This window comes from Oryctolagus cuniculus, chromosome 8, assembly GCF_051225735.1.
Source record: "Oryctolagus cuniculus isolate XC-2025 breed Fujian yellow rabbit chromosome 8, ASM5122573v1, whole genome shotgun sequence".
In the NCBI taxonomy this organism is placed as follows: Eukaryota; Metazoa; Chordata; class Mammalia; order Lagomorpha; family Leporidae; genus Oryctolagus; species Oryctolagus cuniculus.
The window spans coordinates 34,634,367-34,655,534 of record NC_142874.1 but is presented as its reverse complement, the minus strand read 5'-3'; the positions used below and the strand labels follow the sequence as shown (position 1 = coordinate 34,655,534).

General features: G+C 43.1%; 1 long non-coding RNA gene and 1 pseudogene across 1 annotated transcript in view; one reads left to right on the top strand and one right to left on the bottom strand.

The window, feature by feature from the left end:
• LOC149124969 (uncharacterized) overlaps positions 1–21,168 on the bottom strand; it is a 79,535-nt gene that overhangs the window by 12,927 nt on the left and 45,440 nt on the right. Inside the window, exon 2 of the long non-coding RNA XR_011378187.2 lies at positions 1,482–1,601. This is a non-coding gene — a long non-coding RNA (uncharacterized LOC149124969). The remainder of the gene's footprint in view (positions 1–1,481; positions 1,602–21,168) is intronic.
• LOC100355994 (KH domain-containing RNA-binding protein QKI pseudogene) lies at positions 8,975–11,133 on the top strand (annotated as a pseudogene).

The following is a 21,168-nucleotide window of genomic DNA, read 5'->3' as shown; positions in this document are numbered from 1 at the left end:
AAGAGTGTCAATTGTTAAATCAACAAAAGGAGTCACTGTGCACCTACTCCCCATATAGGATCTCTGTCCTTACTGTGTTGTATTATGGGAATTAACACTAAAACAGTATTCAAACAGTACTTTATGTTTTGTGCAGGTGCTATCTGTTGAAATTTCTGCTTAGTATATATTGTTGATCTGTTTATAAAGACAATTAAAAATGAATCTTGATGAAGAATGGGATTTGAGAGGGAGTGGGTGATGGGATGGTTGTGGGTGAGAGGGTGGTTATGGGGGGGAAAGCTGCTATAATCCAAAAGTTGTACTTTTCAAAATTTATATTTATTAAATAAAAGTTTTCAAAAAAATGACCACAGTCAAAAAATTATCTTCATTTTATTTTTTAGGCAGGGAGACAGAAACACACACAGCGGGAGAGAGAGAGAGAGAGAGAGGGAAAGAGGGAGAAAGAGAGAGAGAAAGAGAGAGAGAGAGAGAGTTTTTTTTCATCTGCTGGTTCACAACCCAAATGCTCACAACAGCCAGCTCTGGGCCTGGTCAAATCCAGGAGCCTGAAACTCAATCTGGGTCTCCCATGTGGGTGGCTGAGACCCAAGTACTTGAGCCAAGATCAATGCCTCCCAGGATGCACATGAGCAGGGAGCTGGACAGGAAACTAAGTAGCCAGGACTCAGACCCAGGCACTCCAATATGGATGTGGTGAAGTCACAACCCAAGCGGTGACTTAACTGCTCAGGTACTCACTCCTGTATCATGCACTCTATGTAAACTATACGGCAATGGGTATTATTTCCAAATGTGTCTAAGGCAGAGATTCAAACTTGACTTGACCTACAGCTAGAGCTCTCCTCCCTTGGACATCTGCCTTCTGTTGTGAGATGACCAGGCCAGGGGTCTTGGAGCAGTGCAGAAACCACCTGCCCTTGCCAGCTGGGCCTGCTTTCTGGGCTGGCCACTTTGATGGGATGGGTAGGCACACTTGTAGGTGCAGTTGGGCTGCAGGCCAGACGCAGATCCATCAACAGCAAAGGTGTCCCTCCCCACAGACCCTGCCCTGTGTGTAGCTTGCTGGACCCTGAGACACTGCAGGCAGCTGCAGTTAGGCAAAAACAGCCCCTCTCAGGCTGCTGTAGACCAGCAAGGAATGGCTCACTGAGGCCTGAGGTCCACAGTGAGGGGCAAACTAGAGGCGGAAAGGCAAGGGGCCTGTTTGCCCTGAGGCCATCCACCACCAAGGGTAGAGGCAGGAGGGTGAGACACAGGCCCCCTCTGTGCTGTGCTCAGGGGGCCATGCTGGGAGCTTCCAGGCAGGCTCTTGGCAGGCTCCCTGCAGTACCCGGATCCCAAGCTTCCTGATCTTCCTGTCTCCTACCCCCGGGAGTCTGAGACCCATTGTGCGTCTGAGTGTGTGTGACTGGTGGCTGGGGCAGGGGCAACATACATGGCAGGCCAGCATTGTCAAAGAGCATGAAACAGGGTACCTTGATGATGAGCACGTAGGTGAGCTCAATGGCCAGCATGAGCACCAGCTTCCCGATGCAGCTGATCTGCAGGAACATGGAGCAGGCCAGCAGGCTGAGCAGCACACAGCAGGTGAAATACTGCGGAGACAGACAGCGGGTGGGTGTCAGCCAGGTGGCTTGGCCCCAGCGCCCCTGAATCCCAAGCAAAGTGGGTGTGGGAATGCTCCTACTGAGGCTAACCTGCCAATGCTGTGCTATGAAGCCAACAGCTGACTGGGAACCAGGACACGTGGCTCCAGGTGGATCTGGCCAGTGCAGCAGTACAGCCTGACCTGGGCCCTACATCTGGTCCACTGGAGTCTGGCTGTGTGCCTTGGGGCATTTACTCAACCCTCTCCCAGCCTCAATTTCCCTGTCTGCAAACTTCCTGTCATGTGTGCTCCTGGCAATGAGCACGTGCACAGCCCCCTCGGTACCTGTAGGGCATACCTCTCAGGGCTGCCATGTTCTCACGACTCCTTTGGGGGCCACAGCTGAACCGCCCCGTGCTAACGGATTGGATGCTGTCATCTTTATCCTACCTCCTGCGACCATCCCCATGTGTGGCTATGGAAACTTTCTTGGGGTTCCCCATCAGGTGCTACCCCTGACTCCTCTCAGGGTGTGAAGCCATCTTTGAATATCTGCACAACCCTGCAACCCCAAATGCCTCTGAGCTCAGTCTCCTTTGAAACTGAGAAGTGAAAGCAGCTAATCCTGGAGGCCGCTGCTTCCCTGTGATGCCCCGGTGGGAATCCTAGACACATGGGCTTCTTTACTTGGTTCTTCCCATCACATTTGGCACCACTGTTTCTCAGTGGGGCTTCCATATTCTTACTCGCTGTTCACTGTCCTTGCCTTGGGCTGGCAGCCAAATGGCAGTGGCTGGCAGTGGTTGCAGTTCCCACACTGGGTGCTCTGCCCATTCAGAACCAAGTGAGAGACTGCAGACTGGGGAGAAGGGCCCAGCCTCCAGGTACCACCAAGAATTGGGGCATAGAGAAGTCAGGAGGGCATTCCCAGGGCATTCAGCCAAGATCCAAGCTACCTGTTCTTGGGACTGGGGAAGGGACCCTCAAGAGCAGCATGGATGTCCTCTCTGAGCCGGGTCCCCGACACCCAGGAAGGGGTCTGCGATGAGCAGCTGAATAAAGGGCAGCATGAGGGTGGGGGCAGCCCCAGGTCTGTACTGGCAGGGCCTGCAGAAGCAGCAGCAGCCTGGGACCCAGCTGGGCCATGCCCAGAACTGCAGGCCAGCACCACCCTCCTCCCCCAAGAGGAGAAGCCAGCAGCACCACCCTCTTCTCTCTAGGCCTCCACTTCCCCTGGCAAGGGAGCGGCCACTGAGGGGCATGAATGAGACTGGAAACAGCCTGAGCATGACAGCAAAGGCCTGTGGGAAGCAGCAGCCATGTCCTGTCCATGGGCTCTCAGCCAGATGAGACAGGGAGCAGAGGCTGGTGCCTGTGAGCCGGCCCAGGGACACGGGAGAGGGACCCGGTCTAGGGGAGCACTGGCAGAGCCTCTCCTCTCTGGGCTTTCTGCCCTAGCTGTACACCAGGGGGAAGCAGCCAGGGCTGTGCCAGCCCCCACATCCCCCAGCTGCAGTTCTGACCTTGCTGGGAGTCACAACCCTCTGGGACCTGGACAAACACATAAATCTTCTCCCCAGAAAGTGGCTGCTGCCATCCTACAGATTTCACACGAGCAGCGCTGGGGTGTGGGAATGGCCCATTGCCTCAAGCAGATGCCACGCTGGAAGCCTGGCCCTGCTGCTCCCCAGCAAACTGTGCCCCCTCCTGCCCAGCAATACCAATGATGGCCCCTGTGTGCCACATGCAGATGTGTAATACCAGCCATTATCAGAGTAAGGATTCTCTACGTCAGTTATTAATCCCAAGTGCCTGTAGCAGCAAAATTACTTTGGGGGTCGTGGAAATGTTCTAAAGTTAGATCATGCTGATGTACAAATCTGAAAGCACTAAAAACTATGGAACAGTGCACTGGAGCAGGTGACCTTAAATCTGTATGTTCTCTACAGTGTCACCATCTCAAATAACTGTGACTCGTATTTACTCTTGCACGTTGTTCTCTTTAGTAGTTATATGAAACAGATGATCAAAATAAATTTACATTATTTAGTAGTTAATTTGAATATAGTAACTGGGAAATACTTTAAAACTGCTCACCAATACGGAGGTTCTCTTTAGTATAAAAATGTTTCTGTGAGGCCAGCGCTGTGGCTCACTAGGCTAATTCTCCACCCTGCGGTGCCGGCACACCGGGTTCTAGTCCTGGTTGGGGCGCTGGATTCTGTCCCGGTTGCCCCTCTTCCAGGCCAGCTCTCTGCTGTGGCCCAGTAGTGCAGTGGAGGATGGCCCAAGTGCTTGGGCCCTGCACCCGCATGGGAGACCAGGAGAAGCACCTGGCTCCTGCCATCGGATCAGCATGGTGCGCTGGCCGCAGCGCGCTGGCAGTGGCGGCCATTGGAGGGTGAACCAACGGCAAAAGGAAGACCTTTCTCTCTGTCTCTCTCTCTCTCACTGTCCACTCTGCCTGTCAAAAAAAAAATGTTTCTGTGAGAGCCCTTATCCAAGAAAAAAATCCCTTTGTGCATTTTAGTGAAAATCCTCATGGTTGCACTTCATATGTCTCTCACCCACAAATAAGTGCTGCTCAGTGAAACAATACATGAGGGAAGTCTCAACAGTGATGTCCCACATCACTATTGTTGGTTTTCCATAATTAGGTGGTTTTTTTTCTACATATGATGTCTCATTACACAGTGAGCACAAATTAGGGATTATGTCACTAGTGTGCTCTCCTAATTAGACAGTGAACACAAGTTGGAGGTAACCATGGTGGAAGGAAAGATGGAAGATGACACTTTATTTTTAAAGACTTATTTATTTTTTGAGAGAATTACAGAGAGATGTCTTCAATCCACTGGTGAACTTCCCAAATGGCCACAACAAATAGAGCTGGGCCAGGCTGAAGCCAGGGGCCTGGAGTTTCATCTGGGTCTCCCATAGCATTTCAGGGATCCAAGCATTTGGGCCTTAGTCTGCTGCTTTTCCAGGTGCATTAGCAAAGAGCTGATGAGAAGTGGAGCAGCTGAGTCTTAAGCCAGTGCCTATATGGGATAATAGCATCGCAGCTGACATCTTAACCCATTGTGTTGCAATGCCAACCCTTCCCTCTTTTTTCCAATGATTCTTAGAAAGCTGGCTGGTCTATAACTCAGTATGTGTTAATAAGGTGGTCCTAAGTGGACACTTTAAGCAAACGGAACAAGTCCACAAGATCAATGATGGAGATAATACTACTATAAACTATGTTTACTTAAACCCACAAAGAAATCTGATTTATACAGAGCAAATGCTTAAATCAAGTTCCTGGAAATGGATATGATATTTTAGAGAGTAATGTCTGTGGTCAACAATAAGCTTAGATAGAAGACATGGCATACTAGGGGTGTAAGAATGATAGAGAAAAGTAAAGTGATTGTTGGCTATGAGAATGCAAACTGTCTCTCCAGCTGTGGTTGGGATGGAAGCTCTGAGAAACACACCAGAGCAGTTAGGACACCTAGAAATCTCTTCAGGTGAGGAGAAAGCTGACCAGAACCCAGACGTGGCCCCGAAGGTGAGAATGCAGGGCACGAGTAGTAATCAGAGCCAGAACATGCAGAGTGAAGGCAGTGATAGCCAGAGACAGGCACGTAAAAGTCATCCATGGTGATGAGGTTATTTTCCATTTGTGTTTCACAAAGAACATTTGTGTATAGTTCTGTGGTAAACATTATTTTTAAAAATGTTTCATACATTGTAGAAAGACAAGTTAACTAATACCCATTATTTCACCAAAATATAATTTTTGTGGTGAGCAATTTGAAGATCTATTGTTTCAGCAATTTTACAACTCACAATACATTATTAATACAGTCAACAAACAATACTATAGAGGACCAAAATTTATTCTTCCAGTTTAACTGAGAGTCTGCTCCCTTTGGTAAGCATATCCCTTTTTTCCAATTCACCTCATCACCTCAGCCTTTGACAAACACTTTTCTACTCTCTGTGAGCATGACTTTTTAAATTCCACATATAAATATTTTCTTTTTTTTAATTTTTATTTTTTTTTGACAGGAAGAGCTAGACAGTGAGACAGGCATTGGTTCACTCCCCAAATGGGCACTATGGCTGGTGTGTTGCGGCTGGTGCGCTGCACCGATCCAAAGCCAGGAGCCAGGTGCTTCCTCCTGGTCTCCCATGTGGGTTCAGGGCCCAAGCACTTGGGCCATCCTCCACTGTACTTCCTGGGCCACAGCAGAGAGCTGGACTGGAAGAGAAGCAACCCAGACAGAATCCGGTGCCCCAACCGGCACTAGAACCTGGGGTGCCGCTGCCACAGGCAGATGATTAGCCTAGTGAGCCACAGCGCCAGCCTAAATATTTTTTTTTATTTTACAGGCAGAATGGACAGTGAGAGATAGAGAGACAGAGAGAAAGGTCTTCCTTTTGCTGTTGGTTCACCCTCCAATGGCCGCCGCGGCCAGCGCGCTGCGGCCAGCGCACCATGCTGATCCGATGGCAGGAGCCAGGTGCTTCTCCTGGTCTCCCATGCGGGTGCAGGGCCCAAGCACTTGGGCCATCCTCCACTGCACTACTGGGCCACAGCAGAGAGCTGGCCTGGAAGAGGGGCAACCGGGATAGAATCCGGCACCCCGACTGGGACTAGAACCTGGTGTGCCGGCACCGCAGGGTGGAGGATTAGCTTAGTGAGCCGTGGCACCGGCTAAATATTTTTTTTTACTTGGCTTATTTTACTTAGCATAGTGGTCCCTCAGTTTCACACATATCATGGAAAATACCAGACTTATTTTTTTAAAGGTTGAATAGAATTCCAATGTGAATATATACTACACTGTCGTATTCAGTCATCATTTGATGGACATTCTGGTTGCTTCTATAGCATCACCATTATTAATAATGTGGAAATTAACATAATAGGGACGACAGTTTTTTAAAGTACAGATTCAATTCTTTGGATGTATGACCATATGACCAGTTGTACAGGGTCATATGGTAATTCTGTTTCTATTTTTATGCCTATGCCTTTTTCAAAATGACCCATTTTCATAGCAACAATCACATTCCTTCACTTTAGTAGATTGGCTATTACAAAAAAAGGAGATAACAAGTTATGGTGAGGCTATGGCGAAAACAGAACAATTGCACATAGTTGGTGGGAATTTAAATTAGTATAACCATTTTGGAAAAGAATACAGTGGCTCCTTAAAGTTAAACTTAAAACTAGCAATATTATCTAGAAATCCTTCTTCTGGGTATTCAGCCAAAGGAATTGAAAACTTGATTTCAAAGATAAAAGACATACCTGGACTCTCTGTTTATCCCACTTTATTACATTAGCCACAAAATGGAAACATTGTTTCTCAACCATTGAATGAATCAGGCAAGTATAATATTTACATACAAATAATTATTATCTTTATAAAGTAATAAAACTACAACATTTGAAACAACCAAAACACTATTCTAAGTGAGGAAAACTAGATATAGAAAGACACTGCTTAATCCCATTTATATATGGAATATAAAGTAGCCAAACTCATTGATATAGTGCAAGGAGTTGATGGTGACAGTTTAAGGTACCATGTTGAATTTCTGCAAGATAAATAAGGTCAGGAGCTCTAATGTACATCATAGTGACTAGAGCTAACAATATTGCATTTTATTTTTAAAATCTGCTAATAGGGTAGATACCATTTTAATTTTTATTACCAATTATAATATTATGTTAATTACAATAATATTAATGTGGCAGGAAGAAACTTGCAAGGTGATGGATATGTTTTAGTGTGAATGTTTCCATGATTTCATGAGTGCATAATTTACCTTAAAGCCATTAAGTTCTGCATTTTAAATACGTAAAGATTTTATGTGCCACTTGTATCTTTTTTTTTTATTTTTGACAGGCAGAGTGGACAGTGAGAGAGAGAGAGAGACAGAGAGAAAGTTCTTCCTTTTGCCGTTGGTTCACCCTCCAATGGCCGCCACGGCCAGCACGCTGCGGCCAGTGCACCGTGCTGATCCGATGGCAGGACCCAGGTACTTCTCCTGGTCTCCCTTGGGATGCAGGGCCCAAGCACTTGGGCCATCCTCCACTGCACTACTGGGCCACAGCAGAGAGCTGGCCTGGAAGAGGGGCAACCGGGACAGAATCCAGCACCCCGACCGGGACTAGAACCCGGTGTGCCGGCACCGCAAGGCAGAGGATTAGCCTAGTGAGCTGCAGCGCCGGCCACCACTTGTATCTTAATAAAGTTACTTAAAAGAAGAAGAAGATCCAAGATGGTTGAATAGGGAAATGATGTGCTGATTCTGATCACAGAAAGATAACAGAAAAAAAAAAAACTGCATTCTCAGAGGACAGAGAGAAGTCTGCAGTGGAAATTCTACAAGAAGAAGAGAGATGTGGAGCAGCAAGGACCATCATGCAGCAGTGAGCAGGACATCACTAGCAAATCCTGAAGCTGGTGGCTGAATAGGACACCATCTATTTGGAGCAAGGCACCCAGGAACCAGCAGGGAGGAAACACTATCTTAATAAGGTGAGTACAGGCTGATGTGGTCTGTTCATGAGTGGGGGATATTATTAGAGAGATATATTCATGGTCTCCAAAAACCTTGAGTCTTCACTGAACGGTTTGGTGAGAGGCAGGGAGCCCACTTAAGACTGTAAAGCTCCCCACCCCCATCACGGCACTTGGATTCAACCTGCCAACCTTTATCAGTTAGGCAGCTGATGAGGGGAACACCACTTATCTTTCATTAGATGGGAGTGGCTTGTGTGGCTAAGAGTGGATACCTCACTCACTGCGACTGTGGGGGAGCCCTGTGGCTGTGGGAATTCTTTGTGCAATAGGGCAATAGGGTGTGGCTTAGTCTCCAGGAAGTCTCTGTGTCTGTCATCCGAGACTCAGGGCTCTGCACTCACACTGGGGAGTGCATGGATCCTTTGTGCAGTTCAGGTGCCTGCACAGGTGAGGTATCTGGGTAATAGGAAGCTGAAGACATGCTTACTCTTGATTGGTTCACCTTGGGAGAGAGGGCTTGATGCGATCATGCCAACCTTCATCCCTGCTGGTGATATTTACCACACTCAACTTGGGTGTCACCTTGGACCTTGACCCATACTCAAACTGACAAGAGCTTCCTGACCCTCTCAGCATATGCTCTGAAGGACCGGATACTCCACTAAGCCACAGAGCTGTATTTCAAAAACAAATTACTTCAGATGAGAAAACCAACAAACGTTTCCATAAATGCCTAAAATAAATGTGGAAAGACAAAGATAAAATGCAGAAAGCATGAATGGGTAAGACAATATGACTTCCAAAAGGAACACAACCCTTCAGTACGGAAACAGAGGATGGAAAGATTGATGAAATGCCTGAAATTGAATTAAAAGGAATGCTCATAAGTATTCTCAAAAGCACAGAAAAGCAAATAGATGATATAAAGAAATCCATGGGGTGGGGGAGGAGGGGGAGCGCAGGCAGAGCTCTGGGGCAGCTGCAGAGGCACGTTGGCGACCAGCCCAGAGAGATCCCCAGCTTGCGGCACAGCGGCGGCAGCGGGGAGGGGGCCGACCTGCCCAGCAAAGGAGCTGAAGCCCGCGCGGAGCGGGACCCCAGTTCACAGCAGCTGGCGCGGGGCTCCCTGCTGGAGCCAGAGGGTGAGCCGCACGGAGCAGGACCCGAGTCCTGAGTGGCCTGTGGCTGGCGGCCGGGGCTCCTCCCCTCCCTCCTTCCTCCCCTCCCTCTCTCCTCCCCTGCAGAGAGCTGCGGAGCCTGGAATAAGAAGTGGAAAGGAAGGCAAAGTGGAAGCCCAGCCCAGGTTACCTGATGCAGCTGATGAGCGATAAGAAGCCTGTGAACAGCCTGCGGGACTTCTGCAGGGTCTGCAACCACCTGGACAAAGAAATCAGCAGGGTACGGAAAGACAGGTACAATGGCACATTACACAGCAGTATGGAGAAAAGGAGTGCAGAACTGCCTGATGCTGCGGGACCTATTGCTCAGTTACAAGAGAACTTTCTGTGCCAGTGAAAGAAGATCCAGGTTTTAATCTTGTTGGGAGAATCCTTGGACCTAAAGGACTCACAGCTAAGCAACCTGAAGCAGAAACAGGATGTGAAATAATGGTCCAAGGCAAAGGCTCAGTGAGGCCTAAAATGGAGGAGCAAAATAGAGGCCAGTCCACTCAGGAGCACCCAAATGAAGACGCACATGTTCTAGTCATTGTGGAAGATGCTCAGAACAGAGCAGAAATCAAGCTGAAGAAGTAAGGACATTACTGGTACCTGTACAGAGGAAGACAGCCTGAGAGCCTGAGGAAGATGCCGCTGATGGAGCCTGTGATTCTGAATGGCTCCTACCAGAGATGCCAACATTAAATCACCAGCCCTCGCCTTTTCTCTTGCAGCGACAGCCCAGGCTGCCCCAAGGATCATTCCTGGGCCTGCGCCCAGTCTCCCACCAGCTGCCCTGCTACTCCTACGCCAGCTGTCCCTCCCATAATGCCTTTGATCAGACAAATACAGACCGCTGTCATGCCAAATGGAACTCCTCACCCAACTGCTGCAATAGTTCCTCCAGGGCCTGAAGCTGGTTTAATTTACATACCCTATGAATACCCCTACAGGTTGACACCAGCTACATTAATCCTTGAATGTCCTATTAACCCAGTGGTGTATTAGATGAGGTGACTACTAAAGTTCAAAAGCATGCTATGTGTCTCCATCCTTACCAAAGGATGTGACCACAGACCGAGCCGCCACTTGCAACTAACCTATGACCTTCTGACCACTGAACTCTTCACCCAATGATGACCTGACCATGCCTGCCTGCTGATCAGTTAACTGGTAATCGCCTTTGCTTGCCTGTCATCAGTGCAGCAAGCTGAGGCACTTGTCCATTCATCTTACCATCTAACCAAGGAAAAGACAAAGAAATTGCTATCCTCCAACTCAGATTTTTTTCCTGCCCTTCCCCCAATTTGAGTACACATGGTTCTAGAACCTGCAATGAATAGTAGTAAAGCAATAAGGCCCAATTCATCCCGCAGCACTGTCTTTTAATGACCCCTCTGAGTGAACGGTAAGGGGAAACAGATGGCCCTTAACTACTCATTGACAGAGGAAGTCGCTGAGAGACTTCTGGGAATCTTTTGCTTCTCATGGTGAGCTCAAAGCTTTCTCTGAGTGTACTGTGTGACGATGCACCACGCATGAATCTTTGGTCAGGGATGTCATTGGTGACGTGATTTCAGAAAGTTTTCAGAATTCGATATGGGGTTCCGTCACTACTGTGCCCTCAAAGGGCCGAGGGGCAGCCTTCTCACATTACCTGCCAGAATCTGAAGTATGAGAAGATAGTGTGCCATGAGAGGAAACATGACAAGGAGTTTGGAAAATTAGTGCAAAAATACTGCAACACTATTTTTAAAAAGATAAATATCTGAGTTAAATTACTGAACCTTTATTTTACATCTCCATTAAAAATATATGAGAAAAAAGAAGCCCTTTATTTTATTAAATGATGTTTTCTGGTGGTTGTCAAGAAACAAAAGACCAAAAGAGAATTTCTGTCTTTATTTTTTTATTTTTTAAGTATTGGAATAAGTATCAAGAAAATAAAGTGCAGGGCCAGCGCCGCAGCTCACTAGGCTAATCCTCTGCCTCCAGCACTGGCACTTTGGGTTCTAGTCCCTGTTGGGGTGCCGGTTCTGTTGTCCCAGTTGCTCCTCTTCCAGTCCCATTCTCTGCTGTGGCCCAGGAGGGCAGTGGAGGATGGCCCAAGTCCTTGGGCCCTGCACCCCCATGGGAGACCAGGAGGAAGCACCTGGCTCCTGGCTTCGGATCGGCGCAGCACGCCAGCCGTAGTGGCCATTTTGGGGGTGAACCAATGGAAGGAAGACCTTTCTCTCTGTCTCCCTCTCTCTCAGTCTAACTCTGCCTGTCCAATAAAAAAGAAAATAAAAGAAAGTGCTTTATTTTCCTTCATGGTAATTTAGTCAAATGTCTTGTAATAGCAGCTTCTCCCTCAAAATAAAAGTTAATGCGTCCTCAGTCATCCAGAATGTGAAAGAAGATAAGGGGGAGACAAATGTATGATTTTTGCCACATTACCTTGATGCAAATTTGCCAAATATGGTACTGTGAAAAAAATTGATAACTTTTATAATGTCTGACTTGTTAAGTTTCAAAACATCATTCTTTTAAAAGTCATAATTGAATACTTTTGGATATTATAATCTCCAATGCTTGCCCAAAGGATTCTGCGATAAAAATTATGTGAGATCATTTGAACATCAGAATTACAGCTTTATTTTATTTGGAGAAAGGGTAGACATTGGATATTTTTCTTATTAATTGGAGAATAGTAGTAAGCTAGCAAACTTTTTCACAAAAATGAATCTTAATTATTTGCATTCTGAAAAACTGTTTTTAAATTACCCCAATTTGATCATCCTACTTTACACCATTATCAGAGAACTTGTATTGTCCATCTTTTTGCTGGTTTTAGTAACTTCCTCTCCTGTTCCCACACATGTTTTTGACCTCTTTTTTTTTTTTAATTTTTTTTTTTAATTTTTTTTATTTTTTTATTTTATTTTATTTTTTTTTTTTACAGGCAGAGTGGACAGTGAGAGAGAGAGAGAGAGAGAGAAAGGTCTTCCTTTGCCGTTGGTTCACCCTCCAATGGCCGCCGCTGCAGCCGGCGCACCGTGCTGATCCGATGGCAGGAGCCAGGAGCCAGGTGCTTTTCCTGGTCTCCCATGGGGTGCAGGGCCCAAGCACCTGGGCCATCCTCCACTGCACTCCCTGGCCATAGCAGAGAGCTGGCCTGGAAGAGGGGCAACCGGGACAGAATCCGGCGCCCCAACCGGGACTAGAACCCGGTGTGCCGGCGCCGCAAGGTGGAGGATTAGCCTATTGAGCCACGGCGCCGGCCCTTTTTTTTTAATTTTAAAAGAATGTGGGGCCAGCGCCGTGGCTCACTAGGCTAATCCTCTGCCTGCGGTGCTGGCACTCCGGATTCTACTCCTTGTCGGGGCACCAGTTCTGTCCTGGTTGCTCCTCTTCCAGTCCAGCTCTCTGTTGTGGCCTGGGAGTGCAGTGGAGGAGGTCCAGGTCTTTGGGCCCTGCACTGCATGGGGGACCAGGAGGAAGCACCTGGCTCCTGGCTTCAGATCAGTGGAGTGTGCTGGCTGCAATGCACCAGCCATAGCAGCTACTTGGGGGAGGGGGGGTGAACCAATGGAAAAAGGAATACCTTTCTCTCTGTCTCTCTCTCATTCACTAAGTCTGTCTGTCAAAAAAAAAAAAAAAAAAAAAAGAAAAAGAAAAAGAAAACTTACTTAGTAAATTTTGGATGAACTGAAAAAAGAATCTTTACTTTTGAAATCTCTGAATGCCTTGGTTCTCAGTATTATTCTTTATTGAATTTATTTCTTATTAAAATATGTAGTTTTTAAGACTTCTTTTCTGACAGTGTTATGTAATTTTTTAGCATGGGTAGATGGGAGTGTCACTTGTGTGTTACCGTACAGCTGACATATATGTGTTTTTGTCTATTCTTTTTTAGTAGTTTCATGCTATGTATGTACCATGACCAACCTACTATCTATGAAAAACATGTAAGATAATGTACTTACAGCCATTGTTACAAGTTTATAATGTATTTTTCTATCTTGTTTTATATGTATGTCATTTAACACTCAAAAAGAATCTTTTAAATTGAGATAAGGATACAAAATGCAAAATCCATAATTTTGATAACTGAAAATTGTCAATCATTTTGCAGTACTTTATTATATTGGATGTCTTGTCTTTCTTTATCTTTCATTTAGCTAATGAATGAAAACATTAGACACTTTGAGTTTTAGTTGGGATTTTACATAGCTTGCATTTTAATTCTTTGGTTCCTTGCTGTTTCTATTAATCCATGGCAATATTTTAATAAATGACATAATACTGACCTAAAAAGAAATGAATCCATACATGACATGAATGAAAAATTCTACAGGGAGATAGATATGCAGAAAAATAAAACTGAAATATTAGAAATATAAAATTCAATAGGTCAAATAAAAATACAATGAAAAGGCTTAACAAAAGACTTGGTGATTCAGAAGAACGAATATGTGAGCTAGAAGACAAATCCTTAGAAATATTATTGTCTGAACAATAAAAAGAGAAGAAGAAAAAATTCAGGAAAACTGAAAATAGTTTCAAGAGTTCTGGGATACTATCAAATGATAAGAAGTACACATTTGAGGAATTCCTATAGATGTGGAAGGAGAGAATAAATTAGAAGGCCTATTCTTTAAAATAATAGCAGAAAACAGCCCTAATTTGGAGAAAGAAAGGGACATCCAAGTACAGGAAAGACATAGAACTTCTCAAAGACATGGCTGGAAAAAGTCTGCACTGTGACACATTATAGTCAAACTTTCAAATGTAAAGCATAAAGAAATTATTCTAAAATGTGCACAAGAGAAATGCCAGATTACTCTCAGAAGATCTCCAATGAGAGTAAACAGATGATTTCTCATCAGCAACTCTACAGACTATGAGAGAATACAGAGAGAGTCCAAGTTCTAAAAGAATGTAACTCAGAATATTATACCCAGGAAAGCACTCATTTATAAAGAAGACAAAAGGAAAACCTTCCAAAATGCACAGATACTGAAAGAATTTGTTGCCACTGACCCAGTGTCACAAATGATGCTCCAGGATGTTCTACATGGTTGTATCTGGGCATTTTGCAGTAATATGTACATGTGGCATTGGTGTCTGGGATGGCAGGCAGGGTTCTGCATGCAGTTTAAAGGCTGGGGGGCACCACTAGTGTAAGCTTGCACTTCTCACACCAGAGACCCTGTGAGGGCCCAGAGTACTGATGCACTGCACTTGTTCTAGGGGTATGAGTGACTGCTGCTCCAGGAAAGACCTGCAGAACTCACATCCTTTGTGCTCTCTGGCTCAAGGCAGGGTGAGGACGGAGACCCTGAAAAGTCACATAACTTGCAGCAGAGGGTGGGCTCTGAGAGCCTGAGTTGGTCCTGTGGTGGATTCAGCTTGGGAGGCTGACTGGCGAGATAAGTGCGGCATGCAGGTGGAAGAAGACAAAGTGCGGAGGACAAGGTTAGGACACTGGAGGGAGCGAACAATGGCCAGGAGAACAGAGTCAGGGAGGCCAGGGAGCTTGGAAGCTGACAGTCGAGAGCAAATAGAGGGGACAAGTTGAGGAAAAGGGCCTGGGAGAGGCAAGCAGAGTGAGGACAGGAGCTGGAATAAGACAGCAAGAATGCTAGAGAGAGGGTGGGGAAGGGAGGGCGCTAAGCCAAGCTCCAATGTAATGTGCCTTCTACCTTCTTTTTGTACAATTTAGGTCCTTTTCTCTTTACAGTTTGGGGGCTGTTGGTGGCATGGGAAAGAGTGAGAGTGGCCTGAGGTGGTCCCACCACTGCTGAACACCACAAATAATATTTAAACCTAGTGCTGAAGACTTCAAAACAATGGTGGGTTATGTTTGCTTATTCTCTGAAGTGGAACTTGGATTCTTGCATTCCTTCAACACAACAATACATTGTTCAAAAGTTATCTTTATGCCAAATTTGCATTTAGTAAGGCCTTAAAATCATTTGTTGAATGGAATTATTTTACAGAAATGTCTCATTGATATATTTTACTTATAAATCAGTGAATATATCACTATAAAGGTATCTGTTCTTTGCTAAAGTGTAGAATTTACCAATGATAGACATAGCAAGGTATTAGTTATGCCATTTTGTATGTAGCATAATCTATAATATTCTATATGCATTTTTATATGAACAGTCATAATTGATCCCAAGTGGGAGATTCTAAAGTTCATACTGTTTTATTACTTTAAGATATGTGTCTTTATATATTTGTCAGGATATTTTTTCATCATTTGGTAATTATTCTTTCACCTTCTAAGTATAATGTATCCAATTAGGTAAACTTCCCTTTTAAAACAACAAGATGACTATTTTTGTAAAACCTATCTGGAAAAAAATGATGTTATGAGGTTGCCAGAACAACTTATTTGAACTTTTTAACTTTATCTTCAATGGTATGTGTCTGTGCTATTTCTCATAGGAAGAATTAAGCATTATACAAATTATCATTTGTTTTGAGAAACATAGCAAGCATGCATTAAACAAGGCCCTTGGGAAATTAGCCACCAAACTGTTGTAGATTGAACATCGAGGCAATCATAAAGAAAGGGAGATCCAGATTTGGGAATTTTGAAACAAAGTTTTAAGATCATCTTAAAGAAAAATAAAATTTATTAATACAAAATGGGCCAGTACAAGGGAGGCACCCAGAAACTGCTGTTTACACCATGGCACTGAATGGTGAACACTAGGAAAAAATTATTCATGGCTATGTCTAAAAATAAATCAGGCTCTTAAACAATTATTTTATTATTTGTGTTTTGGAAGCTGTTACATTCTAATGGAGAAAAGTGTGCAACTCCTCCTTTGTCAGGCTTTGCTCTTTGTCATGACATTATTACATTGTCTTTGTTGCTGCACAACCACTACCTGTGTTACCACAGGAGGATTAATTATAGGATATCAATGCAAAAAGATGGCCTCCAAAATATTCAATTCTGTGAAAATGACATAATTTTAATAATAGTTTCCCTCTTCTAGAAAAATACCTGAGAATCATTTTTATGCTGTACTATGTGTCAAATGGAAAAAGTTGAATAGGGAAAAAACCAGTAGATTTGTCCTTTCGTCTTCATCTACAGGCAAAGATCCAGTAAATGTATAATTATTCTTTGGAAATTATAAAGAAATAACCATCACTGACTTATGTGTAGCTTTTTATATTATGCATTTATATATTTAATAGATAAATGTATGCATAAATGTTTTCTACATAGAGGCTCATTCTTTATATCTAAAACTTTTAAAGTAATTGAGGATTTAAAATGAAGTACAACAAAATGTGCTTTTGCTAATGTGAAAGGTATGATAACTTCTTAAACAGATCCACCTTGAAGTAGCAGAAAATATCAAACATCAGTTTTCCATAAACCTTTGTTCTGTATAACAATTAGAAAAATATTGGCATAAATTTTAGATAACATTAAGAACAGAAATACTAAATTTGAATATATGTTTCTTAGAACTGATTAATTTTTTCTGAGCATGAGGCTATTTCTAACATATAAGGTTGTATTTTTAGTTAACATGTAGAAAATGTGCCCTTGTGAAACACTGAATTACATTAAATTTGTTATACGCAAGTTTTCACTAAGAACATTTTGAATTTCTATAATGCTACAAAGCTAAGTGAAAGAGAGCTTAATCCTTGGAGTACAGCACTCAGTTCCTCACAGTGTTTTGTACATAAGGTAAACACATGTAATGAAATGTACAGCTAGTGTATGAGTTGCTAACTAACAACAGTGATGACTTTTTAATAAGTGTTCTATTTAGGATTGGCCATATTTGAAATTTAGAATTGTATTTTGAGACTTGAACATTTTCTTTTCCATTTAAGTGCAAATACACTTAGAAGATTATACATCTATCAGTTATTTGAATTCTAGGGTGAATGTGTATAATACCAAGTGGGGTTGGGGCCGGTGTTGTGGTGCAGTGGGTTAAAGCCCTGGCCTGAAGCACTGGCATCCCATATAGGAGCTGGTTCTAGTCCCTGCTGCTCCACTTCTGATCCAGCTCTCTGCTATGGCCTGGAAAAGCAGTAGAGGATGGCCCAAGTCCTTGGACCCTGAACCCATGTGGGAGACCCAGAAGAAGCTCCTAGTTCCTGGCTTTGGATTGGCACAGCTCTGGCCATTGCATTCATCTGAGGAGTAAACCAGTGGATGGAAGACCTCTCTCTCTGTCTCTTCCTCTCTCTGTAACTCTGTCTTTCAAATAAATAAAACAAATCTTTAAAATAATAACAAGTGGGGTTAACTTATTTAATATGTATGTGAGCAGAGATATTTGAGAAGTTAGGACTTTCTATAAAAAGAAATAGCCACCTTGTGGGGGACATTTCTAGAACAGACAACTGTGGATATCAATGACCAAATTATTTTACTTTCACAATTACCTATAGATTAGCCTGTGTATATTAGAGACAATATACTTATCCAGTTTTTTTTTTTTTTCACATCGACAGCTACACTTGGAAAATGTACTTCTAGCTGAGGGTCATCTAGAACACAGGATGATCATGAGCCTTGGAAAGGAAATGAGAGTTAAAATTTACAGTTTGCTTGGAACAGCTCTCTTATTCTCAGCTGGCAGCTTTAGGAGATCTGATAGTGTTCAGATGGCCTACTAGGTTGGTAATAGTTTCTATTTGTTTTCCTACTTATTATTGACATTGAACAGTAATATGGAACTATTATTCTGCAAAAGTATGATGGTTAACCTAATGTTGCATATTACTGCTTTGTTGAAACTGTAACATAAAATTTCACTTATTCGGCTTAAAATGAAGGATTTTGATGAGTTATTTGGTATGTACATTGAACATGTACAAATGATCAATTGCATATATATGAAATATGTGATTACTCTTAAAAGAATAAAGATTAACCATGATATGTTACATATCAGGTGAATAATTGAGTATTTTCATACATTTACTTTTATACAAATGTGCACATAGGTGTGTATATGAGGGTTTTCAAAGGTTCATGGAAGCATGCCATGCAATTATACTATGAATTTTCCATAAACTTTTGAAGCTACCTTATAAGTAGAGATTATAGCTATCCATATTATATGTAAAACAGTGTATTTCTGGATTGTAGTAAATAAAAAGTTTCTATTGTGCTTAAATAAATAGAATTCAAATTTTCATATATTGTGTAAACATATCAAAAGGTTTGTGTAATAAATTTAAAATAATTTAAAATGTCATATATTTAGTATGTATGTATAGAGTGTTATATTTCTTTTAAAATATAACAAATTATCACAATTAACATTTGATAATATATTTAAATCATTACATTAGTTACATTAGTACATTAGTAACACTGAACAAATCAAATATTCTGACTAGAAAAACAAACATATCTAGCTTTTGATGGTAAAGTAAAATGTAATAATATTTTCTTAGGTTTAACAATACATGGGTCTGCACTATAGCATAGTAGATTGTTTCCACCTGCAGTGTCAGCATCCCATATGGGCACTGGCTTGTGTCCTGTCTGCTGCTCTTCTGATCTAGCTTTCTGGTGTCTAAGGCCTGAAAAAGCAGTGGAGGATGGCCCAAATTCTAGGGCTGCAGCACCCACATGGGAGACCCAGAAGAAGTTCCTGGCTCCTGGCTTCAAATTGGTCTAGCTCTGGCCATCATAGCCATTTCGGGATTGAATCAGTAGATGGAAGACATTTCTGTCTCTCCCTATCTCTATAACTCAGCCTCTCAAATAAATAAATAAATCTTTAAAAAATCAAGTCCAAAAACAACATGCTACAGAATGGATATTTTTTAAAAAAGAAAGAAATGAACACATGTGGGGCCAGCGTGTGGCATAACAGGTAAAGCCGCTGCCTGTGATTTCACCATCCCACATAGACACTGCTTTCTTTCCCAGGTGCTTCACCTCTGATCCAGCTCCCTGATAATGGCCTGGGAAAAGCAGTGAAGAAGGCCCAAGTGTTTGATTCTCTGCCCCCCATGCAGGATAGCTGGATGAAGCTCCCGGCTCCCAGTTTTCACCTGGTCCAGCACTGGACCAGGAGTGAACCAGCAAACATTTCTCTCTGTGTCTCTCCTTTTCTAACTCTGACTTTCAAAATAAATAAGTAAATCTTAAACAATGAGTGCACTCATCAAGCTCCACCTTCTGCTTTCTTGTACACTTAATGAATGCATTGGTAATTCTAACAGATGGAACTTAAGGAATTAGAGTTTTAATATTTACTAATATATAGAAATAAAGGTGAGAGATTAAATTCAAAAGATGAGTATGAAAACATATTTGACTTTGGAATGTGTTGCAGTTATATTATTATGCATATAGTTGATACTTCAGAATATTCACTTTCTGCAAAATAGTCTATGAAATCCAAACTTTGAAGGAATCGATCTCAATCAACATTCTTTGTATAAAGAACTTTTGAATGACCTTGGTAGATTCCATTTTGTGCAATAGTTCTAAACTTGATAATCAGATGATTTGACTTATAAATAGCAGTTTTATTTTTTAAAGTGAAACTATACTTGAATGCCAACATATGAACAGGAAAAACTGTTGCTGAACTGAGAAGCCTAATGCACTCTCTCATCAGCCTCTCCCTCTCTTAGGGGTAGTTTCTGAGCTATGTGTTAGGACTGCTAAGGTTTGTAAAACCATTTAAACTTTAGACTTTATGAAGATTTTTCTTCTCTATGATTTTGCTTTAGTTATACTCCATAATTGAGTTAAGCATGCCTCTACATTTTACATATTTATTTTATTGAGTAAAGTTTGGACTTTCACAAACTCATTTTCGATCTTCTCATAAATAAATTGCAATAGCAAACCTGAGTTTTCATCAACATATTTTATTCTTTTATTTATGTAACATTGTGCCAGATCTATTTGTTTCAAACAATCAATCTTGAAAATTGTTTCTTCCTAAGAAAAGCATTTAAAAAAATTTTTTTTAAAATAGATCTATCTAGCTAAAAGGCAGAGTGATAGAGGAGAGACAGAAAGGTCTTCCATCTTCTGGATAACTTCCAAAATGGCTGTAACTGCCAGCACTAGGCCAGGGTGAATCAAGGAGCTTGGAACTGCATCCAGGATTTCCACATGGGTTATCAGTGGCTGAACCCACATGGGTGCAGCGGCCCAAGTACTTGGGCCATCTTGTTCCCATAGTAATTTCTATGAAACTTGACTGTCCAAATATCTCTACAAATGGTAAGAGAGCAAGAATGTCAAAGAGGATGTAAACAGAGAGAACTCATCTTACCAAACTTAAAATTTACAAAGCTGCAAGAAGTCAGTGTGATACCACCACAAAAGCAAATAGAGTACTGAAGCAGAATAAAGAGTCCCCAGTTATTATTTATCAGTGCAGTCTTGCAGTTTCTTGCTAATGTTCCTGGGAAAGCAGAAATGATAGCTCCGGCACCTGAGCCCCAGTAATCAGCAGAGAGATGTTGCCCCTCCTTTTTCTTCTTTTCCTTTCCCTTTTAGTCCCTTGCCTTCCCTTGCCTTCCCTTGCCTTCCCTTCCCTTGCCTTGCCTTCCCTTGCCTTCCCTTGCCTTCCCTTGCCTTCCCTTGCCTTCCCTTGCCTTCCCTTGCCTTCCCTTGCCTTCCCTTGCCTTCCCTTGCCTTCCCTTGCCTTGCCTTCCCTTCCCTTCCCTTCCCTTCCCTTCCCTTCCCTTCCCTTCCCTTCCCTTCCCTTCCCTTCCCTTCCCTTCCCTTCCCTTCCCTTCCCTTCCCTTCCCTTCCCTTCCCTTCCCTTCCCTTCCCTTCCCTTCCCTTCCCTTCCCTTCCCTTCCCTTCCCTTCCCTTCCCTTCCCTTCCCTTCCCTTCCCTTCCCTTCCCTTCCCTTCCCTTCCCTTCCTT